General features: G+C 38.9%; 1 protein-coding gene across 2 annotated transcripts in view; it reads left to right on the plus strand.

Annotated features, from left to right (window-relative positions):
• Positions 1 to 379: 379 nt before the first annotated feature.
• Positions 380 to 26,950, plus strand: part of CNOT2 (CCR4-NOT transcription complex subunit 2) — an 82,169-nt gene continuing 55,598 nt past the window's right edge. The window contains exon 1 of one of the 2 annotated variants that reach the window (XM_039571177.1): positions 380 to 487. The gene's annotated coding sequence lies outside the window, so the exon portion shown is untranslated. Of the gene's footprint in view, positions 488 to 1,154; positions 1,362 to 26,950 lie in introns of those variants that run through there. The other variant, XM_010413682.4, reaches the window with a different exon arrangement.

Below are 26,950 nucleotides of genomic sequence, written 5' to 3' on the forward strand. Positions count from 1 at the left end.
GGGGAGGATCGGGGAGCCCTGCTGCGCCCTGACCCTGCTCACCCCCGCGCCCCGGTCTGGCCCGGCGCTCCAGGCCTGCGCGCCGCCCTCTCCCCTCACAGAACGGGATCTGAGCCGGGCGCGTCCCAGGCCAGCAGCGTCTCAGTGGAGCCGCCGGAGCGCGGTGAGATCCGGCAGCCCCGCGGCCTGCGGGCCCTGCCCCCAGCACTGGGCCGCGTCTCCCGCGGGAGGCGGAGGGAGCGCAGCCGAGGGAGCCTCGCTGCTCCTTCCTCCTCCCCTTCCTCCCCGTCCCCCTCAGCCCCTCCGCAGGGCTGGGCCGTTGCGGGCGGTGCGGCAGCGCTGCCCCCGCCCCTCGGCGCTGGCGGCCGGGCCGAGCGGCGGCGGGGTCACGGCGGCGGCCGGGTCAGAGGGTAAAGGTTGCTCCCCCAGCATCCTCCGTGCTGGATACTCAGCCATCTTGGATTCGCGGGACAAGAAAATTCATGCGGTGAGTCCGGCCCCGGCCGCCCCTCCCCGGCCCCGCCGCCGACCCGGGCCTCGCCGCCGTCCCGGCCGCGGCCGATGTGGGAGGCCCGGGCGGTGGCGCGGCCCTCGGCGGGGCTCGGCGGGCCTAGGGCCGCCCCGCCGGGTTTCCGTTTGCTTTTGTCTCCGAGGGGGAGCGGGGGGGACGCGCGGCGCCCGAGCCGGGGGCGCAGCCGCAGGCCCGGCCCGGCCCGCCACCCCCCGCCCTGCTCCGCGGCCGCGGGCGGCGGCAGCCCCCGGGCGCCGCGCCCGGGCCAGGCGAGGCCGCGGCCCGGCGGTGCCCGGGCCCCGCATCCCTGCGGCCGCCGTTGGCAGCTCGCCCTGCGGCCCGCTCGGCCCGCCCGGCCCGCCCGAACGGCTCCTTCCCGCCGCCGCCCCGCCGGCTGTTCCCGGGCCTCCCCCGTCCCTCCGAACCCGGCCCCGCGGGGCCGCCCGGCCCCCGCCCGCCGCGTTCCCCGGGCCCGGCGCCGGGGCAGCGGAACCTGCCGCCCACGGCCGGGGCTGCGCCGGCCCCGCGCCTCGCCGAGCAGCCGTGCGGCCTGCGCCGCGGGCCCCGGGCGGAGAAAGGGGGTGAGACGGGGGTGCTGCTGGCTGGCTTTCGGTTGAAATTTTTTTTTTTTTTTGCTCGCGCCTGTTTCACTCTCCTCCTGGCGGCAGTTAAGGCGGTGTGTAAACAGGTTCTGGCTTTCCTTCGGACGTGTGTGTAAAACAAACTTGAAAGGGACCGAGCGCGGTCGCCGGAATAAGGAGCCAGCCTTCCCCGGCCAGTTTGGGCGGCGATGACAAGCTCTGGCGTGAACCTGACCCGTGCTGGGAGAGGAGGTGGCACAGGGTGACAGGTTAGGGATAAGAGGGGGACAGTAGGGCGGTGGGGAAAGATGCAAGGGTCAGTGTTGGCAGTCTGGTTGGTGTATGTGTGCTCCTGGTGAAAACAAGGTACCAACTAATGGGTATTCTCGGTTTTAGGGTGGGTTTTTCTTGGTGAAATTACAAGTAACTTTGTTTTGAAGGCTCTGTAATGTGAGAAAATGAAAATATGTTTGTGTAAGGTGTTAGTTGTATTCTGCTGCTTATTCACATCTAAGACAAGCATATTTTCATTGCTGCTGTCTTTTTTTATCAGGGAAAAAGTTGTTTCCAACTTTGCGCTGTTTTATCCCCAGGCGAGGATAAGAACTTTCTGTGTATCTTTCATGAATGTATATATGTGTGTGTGCGTGTGACTTGAGTGTGTGAAGGAGACACTCCTGTGTGCCTGCACAGCAGCAACATCTTGTGCTGGTGACTGGCTGCTAGTTTTAACTCTTCAGCTGGGGAAAGATTAAGATGATCAAACCTGCTGTCATATCTGTTACTGGAAAACTTTATGTTTTGGGAAGCTTGGATTTGTTTCAGACTGATAAGACTTGTGATGACCTGTAAGAGCAAAATAATTGTTGAAGTTTATATTGCAAAGGCATCTTTCTTTCAACCTAGAAGAATTGTTGTGTATGTGTTGATGTACTTTAAGTTCTCCTATAATAACATATTAATAGAATACAACTCACAGGATCAGGTTTTGTGATCGTAAACACGATGTATCTGTCCCATGCCTTTTTTTCTCTTCTTTTTGCCCCCAACTTCCACTGTTGTTTATGTTGAGTATTCAGCTGGTATGCTAAACCTCAAGGCGTTGACTGCTTCTCATTTTAGAAAGGGATTTGAATACTCACTTATCAAGAGCTGACTGACTTGTCTTGCAAGTGTATTTCCCGTTTCATTTTCAGGAAGCTGTTGATAAAGCTAAGAGTGTAGTAGTAGATAAACCTTGTCTACACATCTCTTCTAGACACTTAATATTGCTGTCAAAGTAGTCATTGTTATTGCAACCCGTTTGTGTGTCAGTTCTATCAACAAATGAAAGAAAAGCCCTTGGCTAAAAAGTGAAAATAAAGAAACCCCAGAAATTTATACTAAAAAAATTGATTTGAATTCTCTGTAACAGGATCTAATTTTAGATAATTGTTATTTAGTGGAGAAAATAGGGTAGTTAGTGTGTCCTGAAGTTTGATGCTAAAAAATTGTCCCATAAATGGCTGTTTTCACCTGAAAATCTTGGTCTTTACCTCAGTCACTTCATATGAAAATTCTGTGTGCCTGCAGCAGACTGGTAGATCTCAGAAACTATTTCTGTTATATTTTTTTATATTTCTAAATGCATTTCTGTCTAGATAGAGATTAGCTTTGAAATCAGGAACATTATTGCTTTTTTAGCCTGTGCTGTAGCTTTCTTAAAAATTACCCTAATATTAGTGTTGGTGCAAAGTCTGTTGTGTAGTAATTGCTAAGTTGTAACCTCATTATGGCTTTAAAGGGGCCTTGTATCATAACTCCGTTTATTCAAAAATATCTTCCACCTCCTTCTTTTTATGGATTCAAGAAGTGAATAGAACTTAAAAATACACCCTAGTTGAATTAAAATAGGGGTTTCTATCACCTGGCTTTCTGACTTTGTCTGGAAACTGAAGAGAAATATTGAATGGCTTGTTTTCCCATGAGGTAGGATAGAAAGTGCCCCAAGTACAGAATTTTGTTCTAATGGAAGTAGACCCCTGTATCTAACTTTTTAAAATTATGTCTTCTTAAAAGCTCTAATGTGCTTGAATACAGATTTAAAAGGCACCTGAAAAAAATGTGTTCTTAAAATAGAAGAAAAATTATTAAATTCTTGGCAGAATATTTGCCACATTTGTTATGTGTGTTTATAAATGTTAGCTTAAATAAAAAGCCCTGTACCAGTTTCTATAGGAATACAGTACCTTAGGAAGTCAAACTAGTATTTTTTACGACATATTTAAATGATTGCTCTGTAAATTATACAATTTTTCTCATTTTAAAAATTACTGTAAGTGCAGTGTGTACGTAAATTTCAAGGACTGACAGAAGCATAGAAGTTGAAGTTAGGTTTACTTTGCTTTATTTGAGCTTTTGAGACATAAATAAGTAAAAAAATGTATGTGAGCATTCTGCTATACAACAGAAATCTGTTAAATTTCAAGCAAATATATTATGTCCCACATGCACTATACTGAACAATTCAATACAATTTGTTTTAGTTATCTTTCCTGAATAGAATTGGCCTTCCTCCCCCCCCGCCCCTTTTTTCCCAGGTCTGCAGTAGCACATTAGATGCAGTGTTTGTGTGCGTTTCGTTGGTCTCCTGACCCAGGTTCCTGGAAAAGCATATGAGCACCTGAAAGTTTGTGTGCAGTCTCATTGGCTTAAAAGCACCTGCTCACGTGTTGATGGTTAACTTTGTGCATGAGAGTTTTCAGCATGGATAGCGTATTTTGACAGTTAACTGTGCTTTTATTGAGCATTACAATAGCGTAGGAAGAATTGTGTCAAATGAAAATACTGCACAGTGGGATATTTTAAATTGTCCTTGTGGAATTATTTTGGTTTTGGAGCAGATGTGTGTATACCAGCCGTGGTCTGTGCTAATCAGCAAGAGATTCTTACATAGGATTGAAAATATTTTTGTTTGTATATGCAAAAAAGAAAAAAAAAACAACCCAAGAGACCAAAAATCCAACCATAAAATGTTCATATTGCTTATAATTTATATTTTATCTTTCATTTTTAATACTCTCATAAAATAGAATTTTTTTTGTTGTGGTGGTGTGCACTAGCTCATCTTCTGGTCTGGTTGTGTTATAGGCCCTAAGTCAAGGTGTGAGTGGCTCTTGCCCAAAGGGGTTACTGAGAACCCCTAATCTGTCTTGCTGTAGCATTGGTTATCAGTAGCATTACAGAAAAGTGTGCATTTATTTTTCCCCCTGATTTGGTTACTCTGCCATCTGATTGCTTTTTGCAGTGCTAGTATGTATAATTTCACAACTCTACATTTCCTAGGAGGATTCCTTTCAGATTATGCTGGTAGGTTAAAATTTGATTGTAATGAAGACTTTTTTCAGACACATCCTTCTCTTGTTAAATTGCAATGCAAGAATTGTTAATCAAAAATTCAGTAGTAAGTAAAACCATTGTTTCTTCCTGTTCTCCTTTTGATTTGGGATAATTTGTGGGAGGATATTTTTAACTATTATTTTTTTACCCCATGTCACTTGGGATTTTTTTCCTGGGTTTTTTTGCTTTATTGAGCTTCAGAAGCATTTTTAAATCCTGCTTCCAGATTTTTTTTATGTGCTTGAGATCGATCAGTGATGTTTGAATGTAGCTCGCTGAGGTCAAGTTGTTTGTCAAAAGGTGTAGTTTATTTAAACTGAAAACTGGTATAAATGCTGCTGTATTTGTGGTACATAAATGGAAACTCTTACTTTGCATTGCTCTCGCTGAGCAGACAGTAATCCAATGGATTGAGTTGGACCATGCTTTCTATCTGAGTTACCTACTGAAGTGATGGGTTACTCTGGGTAAGTCATTTAACCAATTTATAGCCACGTTCTAGTCTGTGGTAAGAGGATAATTGTTTTCTGTGTTTTACTTGCCTGGTTCAAGACTTCTGTGGAACCACATACCAGTAGCAGTTAATACATATAGTTAGCAAAAACAATGTTAACTCCCCCCAAAATGGCCCTGTACCAAGTTTGGTAGGTGGCAGTTGTATTGTTTATCCTTACGTGTTTCAGAATGGCACGTCCACAATATTTTCATTACAATCTAAATATGTGTGCATTTGGAAACAATAGCAGGGAGTTTTCAGGCATCAAAAAGAGGCAGCCGGACTCATTACAGCCAACTATTTTGAATTATAAAATGTTAACATTTAGATTTGTAGGCAATAGCTTGGCAAACAAGTTCTTCTAAGGCTGTCTTTGTAACACAGACAATGATAACGTAATATCATATATTATCTTTTCTGTCAAAGGGTTGTAGGAAGATGCCTGTCTTGGTGTAAAGTGAGCAGCTAATGCTTGTGTCAGTGGACTGTGTGTTTGTCTTGCAGTCTGTATGACTGTGTGAGTTTTTGCTTTGAGCTTCAATGGAATAGTATTTTTCCCCTTCCAACTTACAAAAACCTTGCATTGTTTGGGGCAGAATGACTATTCCTTGTAAGGATTCTTAATGCATTTTTTATTCGAATTATGAAAACTATTCTTGCAAAGGAAATGTTGCCAGAGAATTATGATGATGGAAAAAATGTCTGCCAACCTTGCTTCTGTTGCTCTGCTGTGTAGGGGACTTGTTTGGGTATGTGCTTCAAGTCTTTTACCATTCAGTAGTGATGAGGTTTGTGAGAAAGTACTTGTTGCATATAAATACTTACTTTTTGAAAAAGTTAAAATACAGGAAAATAGCTGTGAAGCAGGTATGTTATGTAATGACCAAGTAGGCTAAAAAAATGTATAGAAGAAGGTCATCTCTTGAATGTTCGTAACATGTGATGTGGAGAAGTGGAAATCTGAAAGGTTTTCAAAGAAATCAGCTGTAAGCTATGTCAGCTTTTGAAGACTGACAAGATAATGAGCAATTCTGAATGTTAAAGTACCTTGCGATACCGTGTCCACCTGTAAAACTGCTGGATGCAAAAAATATTTTCAATGACATGTTTGATTATTTATTGCAATGTTGGTACTGGTCTTGATACTTTGCTGCATGATGTACCTTTTCTAACATGTCAAAAGCACCATTGTAAAGTAGAAAGGTACCTTATGTTGAAATCTTAATTTGTTGGCTTATTTTCTAGATGTGGATGCACATTTCTAGTAAGTTGATCAAGATCATATTGATTAAGTTCAGCATTACACATGAGAGTAAGTCAGTATCACTTTTTATTTTGTGGTGGAAGTTGAAGTAAATTCAGGTCCCTTTGCTACTGTGGTATGGATTTAATTTTTTTTTTAAATTTTTTGGGGTTTTTTTTAGGAAACTTTGACATTTTCAGGATGATATGTTTTGGACAATAAATCCATGTGTTGTTTCCCCCAGTTTCCCAGAAGTTTAGTTAGGCAAGAACATAAATATTGTGAGACATCTGTGTTGGGACAGGGAATATCCAAATTTCTTGCAGGGATAAAATTTAGTTTTCAGGAGTTCGGTGCTCTTCTGAGCTTGCCTTAGGTCAGTGTATGTGTGAATAGCAGCAGTATATGGTTGATGGCAAGTAGTATTTTCAATGGCATTAGCATTTTAATTAGTGTTTTGCGAACTCTTAATATTAGCTGTGATCCTAATCTTTTATTGTCTCTGAAAGATACGTAACTAGTTTAAATGATTTTTTTTTTTTAATGCAGCTGGCAGTTCTTTCAAGGTCCACAGGGTAGATTCAGTTTCACACTAGTCTGAATTAGGTTTTATAGCAAGAGTTCAGCAAGTCTTGAAAACTGGGATGGCCAAGTGTAGGTCTGGTTGGTAACCAGGGGTGACTCACTAAGAGCAGGCATCTTTAACTCCCACTTAACAAAGTATTCCAGTGTACAGCTGCTGGCCTTTTCTATACTAATGAATACCTGCATCTGCCAAGTCCAATCATTAAAACAAAACCATTTTGAGCAGTGTATTTTAAAACTTAGTAGACTAAAGGTGCTTCACAGGTCCTGGTGTTGATGTACTTAAGAGAGAGCCTGGAGAGGAGTAACAGAGGCTGCAAATGAATAAATGGTGGTAGTAAAATCTGTTGATAGTAGAATGTACTTCATGGATTATTTTATGTTTATAACTGCAAGAAACATGAGCATTTAAAATATATCAAGTATATATAGGTAACCCAATTTGTGAGTTAACTCAAAAGTTAAGTATTTAACTGAATTTATATTTTATATAAATATGCTTCTACATGGAAACCTAAATCAGAAGGAGAAGTTAAGTTTGGAATTATGGTCCTACAGACCTCATAAAATTGCATCAGGTGAAAGAAGGAATTTCAAATTAGTGCACCCTCTTGGAAAAGAAATAGTCAGATGTGATCTGGTATGTATTCGGTAGGATGGCAGCTGGTCAGGCATCCTGTAAGCACATGCAGACTTTCAGAGTGTGTGCACCACAACACTTTTCCCTGAAGTGGGGGGGAAAGTCACAAAGAGATGTGGAAAAGGAGGTTGAGGGTTATCATGGTTTAAGTGTTAAGAAACATAACAAATCTAAGAAACTAATTTTTTATTAATTCTGCTGCTCATGACAAAGGTCTTTATGATTAGTAGGTTTTTTGTGGTTTGGTTTGTTTTTTCTTTATCTGCTGAATGTAAATTAAATTTTATAGTCTCAGATGGTTCAGTATTTTTTGGGACTGTCAGGAGAGAACTTCAGTCTGAATCGAATCTAATATTCTGCTCCAACTGAGCAATTGTTCTTTGTGCATATTGATGTAACTGTCCATGGCTCTGCAACAGATTCCAGTGCAGTACTTAATTTTGTAATGTGCTTCTAAAAATAAGTGCATAGTCTTATGTAACACATCTTGTATTGTTAACACCTAGAGGCTTCATCTCCACTGGTATGAAGTGGAACACATCCTACATAATTTTTGATTGTGGGTATTTACATCTGAAATATTTTCTCTGTCAGTGTCTATGGGCAAAGAGTAGCTGTGTTTTAGGAATGAGTAGTAGTTTTAGGAATATCAGGTGTCTCATTTGCATGGTGAAGTATGTTAATCCTCTGCATATCTGAGCAAAACAGCAGTTGGAAAGGTACTATATAGTTCAGTAGACATTTGTTTCCCTGAAGAAGCTTCGTGGATTCCTGCTCACAGGTATGTGCACTTTCTAAGAGAGCTCTCCCTTAATTTGGCTCTGCACTGCAACTGTAAGATTTCTAAAAGTCTGTGGATGCTTCAGACATGAAAACAAGATGTTAATCATATTAATGCAGCTTTGAGGGCAAACTCAAAATCTTCTTGAAAAGAAGGGTGACATTTATGATCAAATTACACTTTTCTGTTAGTTCTTGTACACTTCTTGCTTTAGTCTTAGCAATGTTTTGATCTCTTTAATGTGGCTTTTCTTGTGCTTGTTGAATTCAGGCTGCAAATAACATGTCAAATTAGATGATAAAATGCATCATGTCTTGCTGATAGGATGACACCTGTACAGAACAAACTTGTCATATGTAAATAATTTAAGGGACAGAAATCAAATTTATCAAGAATTACAGCTTTATCTGAGTAACTTGGTTCTCATTTTTCACCACTTCTTGAAGTAGGTGCTATACTTTTATGTTAGGGGCACAGCTGGAATTTCAGAGTAGAGGATTGGAAGTTCATCTCGAAGTCTGAGGCCAAAACAGAGGCAAGCATTCTTTATTCTATTGGTGGCATTCTAAAAGTGGATTTTCTATAGTGTTGTTTACTGACACCCCAAATGCTTCACTTTACAAGGTCCTTCTCTTTCCCTGACAGTTCTGGTGCTTCAGTGAAGAATTTATTCAAAGGGATCTGAAGAAATAGATACTTGTAAAACTAAACAAACAGGTTGTCTCTTGATTAGGTTGCATCTTTAACAATAAGTGAGATTTTTGTAGATGCTTTTAATGATTGTTTTATTTGAACAATTCAAATTATTTAATTTTCTAGCAATGTCTAGGTCAGGTATCCATAACTTTGTGGCAGGGGAAGCACTGTCAGCCCTCAGACTTTCTTGTCAGCTGTGGAGGTAATCTGGAAAGATTGAAAATGTAAAGCTTGGTATTATGGCACCAGAAGCCCAAGCTTCAGTGTTAGGGTTACCCTTGGCAAAGTATGGGTTACCTTTGTCCTTCCTGGGGCCAAACAGCACATATACATGTTTGGGTAGTTAGATACGTGCCATTTCTACATGTATAGGTTTTGTTCTTTGCATAGAGAGTCTCGAGACTGTGCCCTAGCCCTGGTGGCGCAGGCATGCATCTCTGATAGGCAAGGCACGGAGAAGGTGGGCAAGGGGGGAGAAGCATCCCAGAGGGCAAGAGCCTGTGCAGACTATGCCACGTTGTTCTGATCCTCGTGTGTCAGTCCAGACCTAGCCTGTCACTTAATACTGTGCTCGTAGAGAAGAAATGCAATATTCTTATAGCAAATATGTTCTTCTGTTCTGTCTGCTATTATTTCCTCTTTTTCTAGAGTAAGAGTCCAGGGAGTGAAATGCAAGAATAATGCATTGCTTGTGTATTTCAGCATTTTTGTGCCCAGTCCTTTTTTTTTAAGAGCGTATCCCAGAGTTTGCTCACTTTAGCTGTCTGTCATGTGTTCGTTCACTGGTAAGAGAAGACTGCTAATGTGAAGTAGGTCCTGCAGTTGGTATTTTATCACCTTCTTGGCCTGGTTTGAGCAGGGCTGTGTCAGGAAAATGTTGGTATCACCAGGTTCATGGGGGGTTGTTAGATGAGGGGAATTTAGTGAAAATAATGTACCTTTTATTTTTGTGTGGAGAATCGGTAGACACTTCTTACTTTAAACACTTAATTGTCCTGTTAATACAATTCATCTTTATGAAGTTAGTGTGTTTATCCCGCACTCGTCATATAACTTGCTATTTATGAAAAGCTTTAGAGTTTTGTGGAAGATGGCACAACCTCCTTTTCCTGTCTAATTAAGCAAAACTTTGAAGTTTTATGTGAGGTTTATTCAATGTCTACCTTTTTGACTTGCAGCTTATAGAATGAATGGGTAGTAGTCTATGTTATTGATTAACACAGGGTCAGAATGAGATCACATCCCTCTAATGTTGCCCTTGCCATGGCATGCTATAAAATTGTGTGGATATGTTTTAATCCTTCTGAGATATGGACATTTTGGAGGCAAACATGTTTTCTGTGAAAACTTCTAGTCACTAATAATTGTAGTGACACTCTAAAGTATCTGTTACTGTTTTTACTGGAAAAGCAAAAAGTGCGTAAGACTACAAGAGAATGACAGATTTTGCTTAGAAGGTAAGTTTCTGAAATAGTTATGCATGATGTTACTCAAAATAATCCAGTTGTCAGTGTTAAACTAACACTGAAACAGGAAAAAAAGTGGAAATGGTCTTGCTTAATCAGTTGCCCTCATGCTTTGTAGTGTCAAACCCGGAAGACATACCAAATTTTGCTTCATTTGCAAAAGAAAGTTCCCTTTGGTGGTGTGTTTCTTCCGTATGACTGCAACTGCCATGGTTCTGCCCACATTATACTTCTTTCTTTTCTTTTTTTTTCCCTCTCTCCTCTTTATTTTCCTCTCAGAGGTGAGAGTCCGGTGGTGGTGAGGGTAAGGGTGCTATCTTGGAACAAGACAGACAGCTGCTAATAGAATGGGTTCCACAGCAAGGCCTTGTTATTTGTGGGAAATGTCACCGGGTCCTGCTCCTGTCAGCTGTCTGACTTCTGTGGAAACTGCCAAACTGGCAAAGTAAAATCGGCAAAAAATCAGAATTATGAATTGCAAGATTAGTAATGAAAACGTGTCCCTTGAGTAAGAATGGGACTCCTGGTGGTAACTTGTAATTACACATCTGTTATGAGTATCTAATCTAAATTTGAGGTTGATGTTTGAAGTGATAGAAATCTGTGCCACACTGCTGAAATGGTCATATTCTTCACGTATTTGTACTTTAATATCAAATATGCTTTAAAATCTTAGCTATTAGAAGTTAAATTTTTTTTTCCACTTAGTGTGAGAAGCTTTGAGTTGGGTTAGTACATAAACCTGGGGAGGAGCAGCTGTGTTCCATCAAGTGATGAAGGCTTTTCAGTGTTAATATAGGCACATGATGCTGAGAACGAAAGCTTTGTCTGAAGACAGAGGTCTTCATTCAGAGCCAGAAGCCTGTCTTTTTCTACCTTTCATATTCTTATGATTTGTTGGTTTGTTTTGGGGTTTTTTTGTGCTTTTCTAACTCTTTCATCACTTCTTTTCACTGAGGTTCATTTCTTCCCCAACAATTTAAGAATGAAAAGTGAAGTTTTGGATCACCTCATTGTTCTTCCTGATGCTTTATATTGCAGTGTCAGACTTCTCTCATTTTCAGTTCATAAACCAAGAGGCATTTAGGTCACTGTTTAAATGAGTGTTTGAAGTTTTCTTGCAAACAAACCCCTCCATCAGTACATAAAACCCTGCTTCAGTGGCTATTAAAATTGCAAACTCAGGGGAATCTGAACTCAAGGAATGCTGGAATGAAGGTTTTCTTTCCCATCTTAAGTCAGGTTCCATCTGCATGTCGCTGTTACACAGGGTTTTTTTTTGATCAAATAGTGTTTTCCCCAGAGCACTCTGGTCTCATTGGTTAGAGAGGACTCATGGTGTTCTCATACTGAGGTTTTTCTTTTTTAATCCCGTTGTTCAGATCATGCTATCCAAAAGTATAGGTAAATACAGGGTTAATGTTTTCTCTCCAATTTCTTCATTACAGATTCATGGAAATGCTTTATAATATGTTTTTGAAAAGTTATATTTTTATATTGCCTCACTGAAGTGACAGCCATGCATTACAAATACAGAAACTGAGACACTGGCTTAGTATTTCATAACAGAAATACCTTCATTTAATTTGCAGCTGTGAATAGTTAATGCTTCTCCATAAACTAATGAAATATTTCAAGCAGAAGGCACTTGTGAAAATCTTTGTGTGGCTCCCTCAGCATTACTAAAAAAAAAAAAAACAAAAAACCACACCTTAATAGACAGGCCTAAAATCAGTTTAGGTATGTAGCATTTAAATATCTTAGCTAGACACATTTTCTTTCTATAGTCTCTGTGTCGTTAATTAGAAGAGGATAGAAGTACATCTTGACAGTGGTCCCTAGTCCATTGGCCAAAAGAATGAGAAAATCCAGAAAGGGTGGGATCCAGGATCTGAAGCTCTGCATTCTGTAGTGTTGGGGTATTTGGGACTCTGCTTTCCCATCAGTATCTTACTCATCTGTCTCTTTCTTTCTGCAATTTCTTTTTCTGTTCCTGTTCTGAACTCTTAATTCCTCTTCTGGTTTCCTCCTCCCTTGTGTTCTAGCTATTCTCCTGATAGTACCCAACTGGTATTTAAGACAAAGACAAGTATTTCTCAGTCCTAGGATGATGGGTCCTTAGCTATCTCATGGCTAAGCTTACATCCATGGCATTGCACAGTGCTCGTGTACAAGAAGATGAAACATGTTGTAGATCAGCAGAGAGCTTGCACGATGCCAGCATAGCATGTGAGCAGGGTGGTGCAGAGCCTTTCAGCTGAAGCAGATTTGAGCGGGTCTTCATTGTGATGGTACACAGTGGCTTCCTAAGACAAGAACATACTGTACTTGTCACTGTTGCACAGCATTCAAGTACTAGAGCATCCCAACAGACTAGATTTTAAAATGTGTTCAGCTGGGGGAGGGTATTTTTCTGTTGAAAAACATCAAACTGTCTTAGCTGGTCTAAAAAAGAATAAATTTGATCAGTTTGGCCTGAAAGATGGTTAAGGGTTGTGTTTGGTCCTAATAGGCTTGTGCATTCTGTAATTTGGCCAAGTGAATGAATATGGGGTCTTAATGACTAAAATGATACAACACAGTATTACTTGCCTGTGCTTTCTGTAACAATTTAAGTTGGTCTTAATTTAGTAAAACTGAATCAGTATGTTTTCATAGCTTTTTCTTCTTCCAAAGTAGTGCATTTGAAGGCAGTTTTAAGCAAGGCCCAGATTAAAGTGCACTGCATGTGCATGCAATTTATTGTGCTGTTCTGAACATAAAGTATAAGAAGAGCTGTAGAAAATTTCTTGAAAATCCTTAGTTTAGAAGTGTTGGATAAAATTCAAATTACAGGATTTTATTCAGAATTCCCAACTTTAAAATACAATACAGTTTTCAAAGGGAGCTATCTGCCCAAGATTTCTTTTGAAAATGGCTCTGGAATTACATGCTTAGAAAAAGTATTTTTGTGCTCTTGTTTTTAATTTTATTTCTGAATGGGAGTGTCACTTAAAGAGATAAGTTGTATCCATAGGAAGATTATTGATGTTTTTAGAAATGGATTGGAAAGTGGCTAGCTGTAACTTCATTGTTAAAGAATGACTACCATTGTTTGTGTTTTTAATGAAGATACTTTACAAGTAAGGGTATAGGAGGATTGTCATGAGAAAAAGGGTGAACCAATTAAAAGTGAAAGTGTTACAAGAGGAGTGAATGTTCTCAGGTGAGATGAAGGTTTTAGTTTTATTTGCTGTGTTCACCTGCATTAAAACTACTGTGAAAATAGTAAAGATGTTTATTTAAAGAATAAATGACTCATTTTCTCCACTTCTTTGTGTTTTACAAGTGAGGCTTAATACCCAGGCTCAGCTGTAAGTCTTTGGGTGTCAGCTGTAAGATCCAGATTTATCCCACATATCTTTCTCAACTTAGTTTTATTGCTTGAGATGAAATGGCTGTTTTCTGACTTCAGCTGGCTAAGAGGTAGGCATGTAGGCCTCTGGAAGTCCAGGTAAAGAAAGGTAAGAACTTAGGTGTCCCTGAAAACGCATGCATACAGCAGAAATGAGCGTTAGCTCTCTGAATGAACAAGCGTAACTGAGAGAGTACGTGTGTTATGGCAATGTGTATAACAGGTCACAGAGACATTGTAAATGTTGCTGTACCCATGTCCTCCTTTTCAGACTGGGCTTATGGCAAAACACGTATAGCCAGTCTTTATGTTGTGCAGATATACTGCAAGTAATAATCAGGGGTTTTCACTAGGATGGACTTAAATGTGGGAATTGCTGACATTGTCAGTTGCTGAACTAAAACTTCCCCTCTTTATGCTTTGATTTTCAGATAGGGATATTTTTTCTTATTATGCAGGTCTTTTTTTCTGTGTGTAACCTGAGGTTTTGGTAAAAATTTTCCAATGTAAGTAGGCAGTAGAGCTGCTAGACCTGTGTTAAAACATAAGAACCTTAATAAACCTGTTATCATTATGGCAATTACAGTATAATAATGATTGAGAAACCTTTGAATAATCTTAAAAATCCCCCACAAAAACCCAAAACCAAACCCCGTGCGATCTATAGTCAGTAGGATCCCTGTGGGATTGTGCATTTTTTTGAAGACTGCCTCTATGTGCCTGTGTGAGTAGTGATTATCGAGATCTCAAATGGGAATATGGTTAGCATATTTTCCTGTTAGGGATCAGTTCTGGACTCGTATTTTCTTCTCCCTCACTCTGTCCTCCCTGTGTTATGGTGCTTGCCCTTCTTGGTGAAGGGCCTGTATCGAATTATGGTTTGTTTACTGGCTCTTCACGGGCTGCTTACTGCCTGCTTTTTAGGCACAGTGCCTCTGGGATCTTTCCTCTTCAACCTTCTTTGTCTGGCAAAGCCAGAATTTGTAGTTCATAAAACTTACTTTGATTCTTTCGATTGAGAGATGTGATAATTTTTTAATGTATAATTTTACAAGGATGTGTAGTGTTGCTTTTGCAGTCTCAATGCGTGCTTCCCCTTTCAGATGCATAGTTACCAGTTCTGACTAAAAAATGTGTTTAAGTTAGTTTCATGCCTTGGTTTTTTTTTTTTTCCTTTTTTTTTTTTCAGTGAATCAGAACAGTATAAATTGGATTAGGAGTAGAACATTCAGAATAAAAAGTTTGCAAACTGTAATTTTTACTCAGTCAATGACTCAGTGTCCTCTCTAGTTGTGCATGTCTCTTGAGATCTATTGTGAGAAAGTTCCTACTGGGCCAGTAAGCTGACAGTATGAAGTTAACCCAAGGTACAGACTTGGCTTGCAAAAACCTCCTTAAAATATGAGCCGTAGTTCTTGTCACCAGTTTGTGTCCTAACAAAGTTCAAAATCAGGCTACATTTCTTTCCAGTTTTTTCAATTTTTTTAATCGAATTTTTTTTTTCTCAAGTATGTAACATACTCAAGAATCTCTGAGTTTTACCAGTGTTAAAATTTGTCTTTCTGGTGTTTTTGTTGTTTAAAATGTCTATTAGGCTTTGTAACTGTAGAAATGTGCTTGATGCTGATGGGCTTATGTAAACTGGTGGACTTGCTTATAAACAGTTACTTGAATTTTTCTTTAAAAAAAGAAAGAGTTCTGGATAATTAAGAAATGTAATGGAAAGAAATCAGATTTTCTGAAAAGAGGGCAGCAGACATACATTACTCCCATATACATCACGTAACTGACACGTTAATCATGGTGTGCTTCAAAAGAGTAAACTACTGAAACAATTTCTTTCATTTAGGCCTTTATCTAACTAAGCCAATTAGAAAAGATCGTGACACTCTTTCATACTTTATTTAAAACTTTTAACTTATGTTTCAAGTGTTTTGAAGATTCTTGAAGGATCAATTCTTTTAAAAGGTGAAATTTCTGTTGTATTACTTGTCAGCTTTGCTGGACTTAGTTTATTTTTTCAGAAACCAATAGTTTCTCAATATTGCAATTAATAAATTTAATGGTGAAGGTTCCTTGTGTGTGTGTGTGTATGTGTCTTCATCCTCTTACAGAGAAGTGTTGAGATTTCTGGATTTATTTTTTTTTATTTTTGCTAATTCTTTAGTGAAGAGTATGTGTTTACTCTTAATTTGCAAACATGAGTTGCAATCTTCAAACTGATATGCCATCAGGTATATATTCTAGAATTGGACAGTTGGATTTTTTTACCTATAGATTTGTTTTGAGGGATGATATAACTTGAGATTGTGGATATGGCACATTTTTCTTTTTTCCAGAATTAAGTAAGCAATTCTCAAGTGAATGTCTTCCTTATAGAGCCTTCCTATGGGAAATACACCAAAATGAAAAGCATGATATCCATTTAAAAATATTGTTAGCTTGTGTCCAGATAGGAGACAGAGAGTACTGTCTTCTATTTGTTTCAGAGAACACCTTTGTTAAGCGAACACTTTGGATTATTGGGATGCTTAAAATAACCTGATGGACTTTCTAAGTAAGGTCTTGTCTTTGATGTCTCTATTAACCCTTTAAGTAAATAAGGTCTCTGTTAAGGGGTTAACACACACATTACTTAGGCATAAAGTCTAGCTTTCCTCAGTTAACTCCAAGGAACTTGCCATAGGGTTGTTGTGAAAAGTAAATGTCCAGATCCAGGGATTCCACTGCTGCAGCTAAATTAGGAGTGGGAGAACAGATTCTGCATCTCCTGTTTTGGCTTTCAGTGTCCTGGAAGGTACTAGTAGTTGATAAACAGATTAAAGACTGGAAGGAGGGTGTCCCCTGAAAGCTGTTTAAGGGTTTATAAAGTGGAAGTTATTATTATTAAGCTGTTCTTCATTTATGTGATTTCTCTGATTCCTTGCAGCTGGTCTTGTAGCTCACCATTCCAAGGGCAGAAAGGAATAAGCTCTGTCTCTTAGAATTATTTTTACTTACCTGTCATTTCTTGAGAATGCTGGTGTTACCGTTTACAGCCTGCAAAGGTGTTTTCTATAGGACGTTGCAGTGGGTTTGGCTGAGATGAATTCATTTTCCCACAGCAGCCCTCGCAGTGCTGTGCTTTGCATCAGTGGCCAGAAAAGGATTGATAACACAACAGTGTTTTGGCTATAGCTGAGCAGCACTGGCACAGCATCAGCGCTGTATCTCCTGACATTTCCCCCACGTCAGTAGGCTGGGGGTGGGCCAAATCCTGGAAGGGGACACAACTAGGCCAGCTGACCCAAAATAACCAAAGGGATATTCTTCATATGAAGTCAGCTCAGATGTAAAAGCTAAGACAAAGAGGAGGAAGGGGGGGGTCATTTGTTATTTTACAGAGTTTGCCTTCTGCAGCAATTGTTACACATGCTGAAGCCTGCTTCCTGGGAAGTGGCTTGCTGATGGGAAGTGGAGAATAAACTTTTTTTTCCCTGTTTACTTCTGCACATGCTGACTTTTGGTTTTGCTTTAATAAACTGACCTAACTCTAGAGTCATTTTCCCTTTTATTTTCTCTCCCCTGTGCACGTGGGAAGGGAGAGTGATAGAGCAGCTTGGTGGGCACCTGGTGTGCAGCCAAGGTCAAACCATCACAGAAGTGAAAAGCATTAGATGAAGATATTTTAGAAAAATTGTGGGAATTAAGGTTTTGAACAGTGTGGACTGTTCAGAACAGTGTCATGTTTTTGTCTTTTGGAAGCAAGACACAGAAACCATCTATGCAAGGTGCCATGTCTGAGCAAGCTATTTATGATTATTACCACCACAAAAAGATTTGTGCTTCCTTTTTTCCCTGCCTTCATAAATGCTTCCTGGCAAACAATGGTCTGCCAGCACAGGTACCTGTGTAACAGGGAAGTGAGCAACTAAACAAACCCAGGAGATCCTGCCAGACAAAAAACTGGCTGGAAAGTTGCTGTGAGAACCAATGGAGAAGTTGGTTGGCAGAGTCTGCTCTGATAAATGAGGAAAGTAATTTTTAAAACTGTTCCTTGCTAGACAGGCTTGCAAGCCCTGCCTAAGGCTCTAACAATTATCTCTGATTTCCGGCAAGGCAGCTGAATTAAAGAGAACTGCTACATCAGGAAAAGAGGAACAAGTTTCTAAAGAGATATTTCAGGTAGTTTGCTGTGTTTTTCTCCAGTTTAAGCATGATCTAGGAGGCTATTGCTGTTCTTGGTTTTGGATTAGGTTTTGGAGATCATAGGTGGGAGTATTTCATAGATGGAGCAAGATCTTGGCTTGGCAATTAATTTAAACGTGTCATTGAACTGAGATGTTTTTGGTCTGTTCGTGGTGTCACTGATGTGATATTTCAGAGTATCCAATGGAAATTGGCTGAGTCGAGGTGAAGTCCAAGATTCTATATAGGATGCCTTTTTCTGTAACTGTCTGTAGCAGGTATACTTCTTTTATACAACATTTCCAGAATAAGTTCAGCTTTTTACAAACATCACTTAGTAAGCTACTAACCCAAAATAGAACAGTTCAGTTGGGATGAATTTGCAAAATGAGTTATGGTAAAATTAGGCTTTATGGCGGAAAATCTTCAAATCTGCCATCTTACATGCCTCTCAGTGGTTTTTTCGGTTTGGTTTGTTCAGTTCATGTATGCATGTCTTATCCAAAGGTGATTTTCTGATAGTTATCCTAACAGTCAGATTCATTTTTAAGTGTGTCTGTTTCCAGGAGCCAGACCCACCCTTGTCTGTAGTGGCAAATCCTAAGTCTAGCACTTGGCTGCTGTAGGCTGAGTATCCATCATAATAGACTTACAGAATTTATTTTGCTAAGAGTAGCAGATTTTATAGTAAGTTCTGTTTGTCTCACTTCTCAAACTTTAAATGGAGACAGAAGCTGCATTCTTTGCATGCTATCCATAGTGAGGAAATGAAGGAGGGAACTCATGCCTTTCAGTAAAGGGTATAAACCTGGGGTTTGCTCTTCTGCATAGTTGCAAAATATGCAACTATGTAACTTTTGTTTGTGTTACGACTCTCAGCTGTTTAAGATCTGTCCAGTACTAAAAAAAAAATCAGTGCAAGATTTCAGGTTTAGAAACTTTGATAACATACAAAGGAAGAAAAAATAACTCCTATCATGTTAATTCTCATTGCCAGTGTTAGGGACATTGGGGCTCTCAGTATTACCAATCTGCTGCTTTTGGTGTTTAAATGGTACCATCTGAGGCCTTCGGGGTTTTTTCCCTGGTCTCAGTTGCTTTTTATGCTCTTGCCAGAAATAAGCAAAGATGAATATAGGCATGTTCAATTCAGCTAAAAGCAAACTCTAAAAGAGACCTATTATTTAATCATATTCTTAACTAAACATGAACTGTTATGTTAAACGTTTTTCAAATCTTTTGATTTGTTCTGTTATGCTTTTTTGTTTTAAGAGTGTGTTGAACTTTCAAAAAACGTTTTGCGTATTGATATTGTAATTTAAAACATACTCAGAGTCCAGATATGTATAAGAACAGAGATTATAACAGCATTATGTTTTAACTGATTTGCCATGGAAGGTTTTTGAGTACTTGTTTTGTTATTGTATTGTTACAGGAGCTATTTTTAAGGGACAAAAGGCTGACAGGTAGCAAGAAGTATTGGAATACAAGGTAGCCGGGGATGAAACTGTTGGGAAAACTTAATAAAAATACTATATATTTTATGTTTAAATCTACATAAATATCATGATCTGTAGCCTTGTCTTTGGAGCATTTTTTGAATGCTTTTGGATGATAAATATCTTTTAATCTTAATTACATATAGTCAGTCAGGATAATCTCTGGGTGCTCATTTCTAGTGCTTAATTAAATATTGCAGGAGAAGGATTTAGCATACATAGTAACACTTGTAATAAAGAAATTTGACTTAGTCTTAAGTGTTCTAGTGTATCTTCCGTTAAAAGAATGGTTCTTAATATATTGTAAAATAATCAAAGCAGTGCTCAGTAGAGTGCCTGTGTAATGACACAGTTTTAATTACAAGGTCATTGTGCTTTCAGATGTGCTTACATTAGAAAGTTTTTTTCTCTTTAGCTGCCATCTGATTACTAGTACCTTATGAACTGGTGAGTGGAATTACTGTTCTGGTCCATCAAGAATTTGAGTGTGGGATAGCATAGACAATACTGAAGCAATAATTTGACCCAAAGAGTTCTTGTATTGTCACCTGCAATACATCAAAAGAAAAGTTTGCCATTTAGCTATTCCAATTTAAAGAGCAAAAGGCTGAATGGTTCACTGACTTGAGAAGGTTTGAGAGATGAAGTGAATAAACTTCATGTTGTTTCTAGGTACTTTGGATTTGCCAGTCAGGAATAAAAAGGTGTTTCCTAATCAAAGGCAAAATAACCTGGACACTGATCAGCTGGAACAGAAGTGCAGTTTGATTAATTGTCAGTACTACCTTGCTCCTTCTTATTAAATGAGTTGTTTGTTGCTCTTGTACACTGGTTGGTCTGGGCAGGTGGGAGTGCCACGAAGGGCCTGTAAGAGTGAAACCGGTGATCTGCAAAGTGCTCTCGAACCAAACAAGCAAAGAGAGTAATGATATTTTGAATTAAGTTTCCTCAATGATTTGGCATTTGTTTGCTAGCAGAGCTGACGAGAGCATAAACCACTGTTTCATGGTTTAATTAAGTCCACAAGAGGTGTTTAGTGAAGTCAGTGTGCTTTTGATTCTCTACAGAGTATGTGTATATTAAGGGTGAAGGCATATCTCTTTACCTTTGTATTACAGAGTCCTAGTTATGTAGCTGTTTATAATGAATTGCACTTTTATTTTGCTCTGTTATTGTTGCTGCATTACTGTAAAATTGCTCTGCTGACAAATAAAGGCATTTTGGAGTTATCTAATATACACTTAAACATCAGTAAATAAAATTCCTGAAACATGCATGGGATAACGTACTGTGGTGTTGAGTTAAATGGAGTGATTGGAGGAAAAAAAAAAAAATACGTCCATGTCTGGGCTGTGTTGTTTGAATAACTTAAACAAAACAGATCTGCATCAGTGCCTGATTGTGCTAGACTAGCACAGGTGTGTGCTTATAGCTCTACATAAATATATGAAATATAAATAATGCTTGAAGAATTAAGCTGAAGAAAACTTGGAGAAGTCAGAGTCTATTAGATGTAATGGAACAAAATTCAGTGTGTGTATTCATTTAGCTGCAATGGTGTATACTGATCAACTTTAAACAAAAAAGCAGGAATATTGCAGATGTGCTCAGATGAGTGGCGTTGATGCGTGCTGAACTGCCATTGTCCAGAGGCTGGGTTGTTGCTATTGGGACTGTCTGCATGTGCTCTACAGCTGGACCTTGAATCCTGCATAGAACAGTTGGACAAATACTTAGTTAACCTGTTCACTTATTTGCTCAATCTAATTGAATGTAATACTCCTTTAACTATACTAAACAAACAAACAAAGCCATTATTTTTTCAGGTTTTTAACAGATGTGAAGGTTGCTTTACCTTTGAGGCATGAGTTACATAGGTGTTCACACAGAGATCCGTGTATGCTCACAGCTGTTTCAATTAGAGACCTCTTCTATTTGTAAGTGGTATTTAGCTGGAGTATTCTTGGTGCCCTCCCCTGTTTGCTGACAACACTTGGCTATTTTTGGTTTTTCCCGAGCTGTGCAGTTTTTGACTTGGAGTTTCTGGCCTTTAAATCTACTTGCCCTACTTGTCATTGGCATCTGCGATAGTGGCTTTGTGGTCTCTTCAAGGTGTGTGTATCGTAGGGCAGGGCCAAAAGATGGTGGCTAGGTGCAAAATAGCATATGAGATTGATGTTTGTTTATTTAACCTGTGCAGGCATGTGCTTCAGGCTACGGATTTGTGGGGTACGTTAATGAGTCTCTGTCTTCTTCACATCATTTGGGAATGAAATAACTTCATAAACAATACAGGTCTGGAGCCATCTTTGTCCATCAGAGAGAGCACTATCCCCAGGTGTTAGTAAGGCCCTTAGGTTTGTTTTCATAATGGCTTTCTCCTTACAATGTAAAGTTTAATTAGGATTAGTTTTACTTAATCCAGGATGGGATGCACAGGTCATACACTTTAGAGTTGTTCATCCCAGAGAAAATGAAATGTCACATCGTCTTTGTGTAGCTGGTCAGTGAAGTGAAGGGACTGAGAGGTCGCTGTCTTTGCGTGACAATGATTGTGTATATCACTACAGTATAGCAATATTGAAGAAAATGCTGTAAAGTCACATGATGTTCACCAAGACAAAATAATTTAAGATATTAGGGATTGAGTTTGCCTTTTAGTTGTTCTCTGGGTGTTGTGAGCACCTTAGCAAAAGTCTCAGTCACTTCATGCCTTGGATCCTGAGTGGGAGATTTGGACCTGTGAGGTAGACATCTACAGATAGATATGTCATCTCTATTATGCATTCAGAGAATAATTCTTGAAGTAGCAGTTTGGTTTATGATTGTGTTGAAGTGGTGTATGTTGTGATTTGAACACCTTAGCACACCAGGTTCAAAATTTCCCTCAGACCAATGAGAAAGTTTGTTGCTCTTGTAATATCCATGCTCCTTGTTTAGACTTGCTTCTGCTTATTGTTGGAAGCCTGAAGATACTTTCCATTTTCCTTTTTCCGGCAGTAATGTCTTCCAGTTTTTAGGATAATATTAATCCAATATTTCTTGAATTAAAATAGTGATCACCTACAATAGATATTTTGGAATATCCTTATTGAGAAGAAAAACATTGTAAAACAGCTTAATGGTTTGGGTAGCTGTAATTTCCAAGTAACAGAAGAGATATGAGACGATAAAAGCAGGTAGTATCAACATGAAATTGTGTAGTTTCACTGACATTGTAAACAGTTACTTACACTGGCCCAAATCAGATTACTGCTACCAAACCAGTTACTACTTTTTTTTGGACCATATACACATGTGAAGTTGCTTTCATCTGCATGTCTATTCTCATTTTGGGTTATTTCAGCACTGGAAATGACTCAATATTACAGTGATGTCAATTTAGCCACTTTTCACACTTTTCCCTGTTTAGCATGTTAAGATTTTTTTGCTAGCTTCTTGTCTAAAAAGACTACTGGTATTCATTCTTACCATCCCTCCTTGTAGGGAACCTCTGTTACATCTGTGCAATGTGGACCAAGTCAGTGTCTTTGGAATTCTGTATTTTTATGTGTTTTTGTGGTGACATTTACTTGCCCCTTTTTATCCATTTAGCAATCTGACATCTAATTAAATGAACGTTTTGTAATTTTTAGTTATCTTTATTAAAAATAAGTAGTCTTTCCATTGGAAATTCAGTCCCCAGATGAAGTCTTCGGTGTATATGCTCTCCCAGATACTGAGAAAGACATGAGTTTGTGCACAGATAACTGAAATCAACATCTCTTATCTTGTCAGAGGTGCAATATGTGGAGGAATTAAAAGTGAAAGATGAGAAAGAGTTGTCAAGTTATACAGGCTAATGAAGAATTTTGAAAGAAGCAGTTGAGAAATGCAGTTGAATGTGAATATGGTTAGCCAGAAACTGAATATTGTCTTAGGTTTTAGGGGTTTGAATACTCTTCCATTGCTCTTTGTGATCCTTTCAGGGCAGGAGGGATAAAAGAAAGCTTGCATTATAAGGGTTTCGTATTAACAAATTAAAAAAAAAAAAATCCTACCAGTTGGTAAAGCTTTTGAAATCTGTAGTCTGTAGGGAGACCTTTTTATTGAGATCTGCATGAACACACATTCATGTGTTTGTGTGTATGGTTTATATCTTTATATCTTGATCTGTGGATTGTTATACCCCTGTCCCCTAAGTTTGGTGAAATGAGAATCTTTGTTCTGCTGGGATTGTTTAGGTTGTCTGTGTGAACAAGAATGTGGTTGTAAGGCTGGTGCCTGGCGTAGATAGGTTTATTTTTGTTTACAAGTATACTTGACAGAAAAGTATACAGAAATGTGAGTTTTAGGATTATCTCTCTGTTAATTTATTAAAGCTAGTAGTTCATAATCCTGCATTATTTTTCTTCATAATTATCAGATGGTGACTCTTTCTGAATGGAAACTGTTATTTTAATTTGGATTTATGTATGCAAAAAAAGACGATGGTGATTTTATTTCATGAAGTGGTTAAAGGGGAAACTTACACTAAAACAAGCTCCAAGTATTCCTTTTTCCCTACTTAATTTTACCTGGATAGTTAGAAGATTAACTTTGATATTTCTGTGCATCTGTACTCACTAAATGTGACACTCAAGTCTTGAAGGTGAGCTTGTCTGCAAAGCAGTGGTGATTCTGCTTTGAGAGCTGTCTCCCGCTCAAGTTAATAGTGGTAGTATCTGTAGTAAAAGATGATTCAAGATTACTGGTCTTTTGTGCATAATGTTTGTTTTCTGTTAACTGTCTTTTGTGTAGTTGTTCTGTGCTCTTGCCAAAGCTCTGCATGTTTGGGCAGTTTATAAATAATTTTGATTCTCCTAAGTGCGGTTCATTGGTGCCTGTTCTACTTTAGGCTTTAAGTGCTGTGTCCTGAGATACTAATGTCAATGTAGAGCTGTCTTAGGCTAGTGTAAGATGCAGTTGAAATAGAATATGTGAGAGAATGAGTAAATGAGCTGCAGATAAATACAGTAAGTGGTAAACTTTGTTTTAGTTTGTGGTTGTTTAGTTATTAATTTTAGATGCTGGTTGCATATCTGTGTGACAAATAAAATGATCATATTCTCTTTAGCATGAGCCATTAGAATTCTGGTGTGACAAATTTAGGATTATTGGCTTTGTTCCAAGATCAGAGGAAATGTGAAGTATGCTCAGTTAGATGCAGTGACTTGGTCTGCCTCACTTATATTTAAGTACTACTAACAGTTTGAAATCTGATTCACCTGCCTCTTCAGACATCTCTTTTATAGGCAGTGGCTTGAGATCACTCCAGAAGCGATTCCTTCCCTGACACTTCTCTTGCCTGTTGGTAAGGCAAGCCTAAGTGTTGCTTTTGAAAACAGGATTCTTAATGCAGCTGTTTCTGAATTCTTCAATTACTGGCAAAAAACCTGTACTGCAGAATTGGTTGGTTTGGTGGAGCATACAAAAGGGCCTTATTACCTAGAGAAACTTTTTTTTTTTTTTTCCAATTTATGCATTAGTGCGCACAGGAGAACAGTGCTATTTCTCTGTAAGGGGAAAAAAAAGTTGTCTGGACAGTTTGTTCCTGAAAATGACCTGAGGTGATTTGGATTAGGATCACTGATCAGATGGAAGTTTTTCAGGTGTGTGAAATCAAAGCAGTATTAGAATATTTGAATTTAAAGAACAATGCTGGAATAAAATTAATACTCAACTATGACAAATGCAAATCAAAATTAAAAATAATGAAATTGTCCATCAGTCAAGACTATAGAGTCTGAGGCTACAGAAAAAAGGTCTTTCAAAGTAATTCTTCTACAGGGAAAAATGCAGGCAGTATTCAAAATGCAAATATTAAACTAATATATCACAAATAGAAGCAGACTATAAAAAGCTGTATCTGAGTTTAGCGTCAAGGAAATTTTGCAAAATTACATGCATATTTTAATGTGCTTCAGTATAAACAGTTTTGACCGTAACTTTTACTGGAATTTGAAAATTAAATAATGAAATCTTTCCAATAGTAAAATACTTCCTGTTGTGTTTGCTCTATGTGGCCTGAGGTTTCAATGTCAGAAGCATCTTTGTTTTAGCCTTGCATTAATCTGTATTAAAGATTGGAATTCTTGAAGAAATATTTTTCAGTTTTTCTGGCCCTTATAATGTATCTTTTGGGGTTTTTTTAACTAGGATTTCTTTGTATGGAGACAGTTGTCCAAGCTGTATGGTCTGAAATTCAAAGTGGGACTTGTCAGTGTGAATACTGCATAGTTTTTCTGAAAATCAGAGGGAGGAGGGAGGAAAAGAAGCTGTTGTTTGAGAAAATATAGATATTTTTATTCTGTCAAAACTAATATTAATAGCCCTTTTTTTTAAAAAAAAATTATTTTTCTGTGACCTCTGCTCTTACTTTCTTCTAAAATAAGATAGTTCTTAGTGTATGTTGTGCTTTTTTTGTTGGTTTTTTTTTTTTGTTTCTTTGTTTCTTCTTATAATGTTATTGTTAAGATTTTTAAACACCTAGCAATGTGTTTTCTCAGTTCCTTAGAACGGAGGGTGAGTCTCTTGGTTAGGGCTTGTAAAGCTGAAGCCTAAACTTAGGTTGCAGATGGAGTCTGATTGGGTGTTATTCTTCAAGCTTATTTTGAAAGGTTTTATGCAAAACCAAACTGTGCTGAAACAATTGTGTTCTCCAGTGGTGAAGCAGAATGTTTGAGTAGAGAAGGAGGAGTAGATCCTGTATATTTCAACAAGAGCTTTTGGCACACACTGGTGTGGTCTATATAACTTAGTTAAGGAGGTGTGTCGTAGGCTAAAGTTTCTCTAAGTTGTCTGGAAAACTAGTATGTGTATTTCACTGTGAAGTTGTAGGGGAAATTACAGGTTTCATATGCATTTTCTTGAGCCTAGTACTTGTCAATACTTTCCTGAATTATTGGCTGAGAGAACAGAAAGTAAATATATGCACTTTGCATAAAAAAGCAAGTACAGAAATGCCAAACAGTACAAATCTGTGATGAGGAGTACTGCTCAATTAGCAGGGAAGGAGGTAGTCCTTGTAGTGAACAGTAAGATGTTCAAACCTGCAGTATGTTGTTGAGGGAAAGAGGGAAGCTGACACTGTTCTGGGATGTATTCATAGGACTGCATGTGTCCAAACACTAGGGAAATACAGTGGCTGCGTTCAACGATGTTAGGACCTCACCTGGAACACTGTACTTACAGAAGTCTGTTAACTGTTATGAGGACTGAAAAGGAATGGTTCTAGCAATTTGGACCAGAAAAGCAGAGGGGAAGAACTGGAGCTGTTCTCTGCTGGGAACAAGTACAATACTTAGCCTCACAAGTGCAAAAGGAAAGTGAGAGGAAAAGGGAAGGGACAAGATTGTTATGATGCTTTGTATGAAAGGGTTTTCAGGAGGTTGGAGAGAATTTGGGTTAAGTGTGATCAGATGCTGGGGATAGGTTCCTCAGGGAGATTGTATAAGGGCTCTCATGGGTTCATGAGCCCTTTAACGGTGTTGCC

This window comes from Corvus cornix, chromosome 1A (genome assembly GCF_000738735.6).
Source record: "Corvus cornix cornix isolate S_Up_H32 chromosome 1A, ASM73873v5, whole genome shotgun sequence".
Taxonomy (NCBI): domain Eukaryota; kingdom Metazoa; phylum Chordata; class Aves; order Passeriformes; family Corvidae; genus Corvus; species Corvus cornix.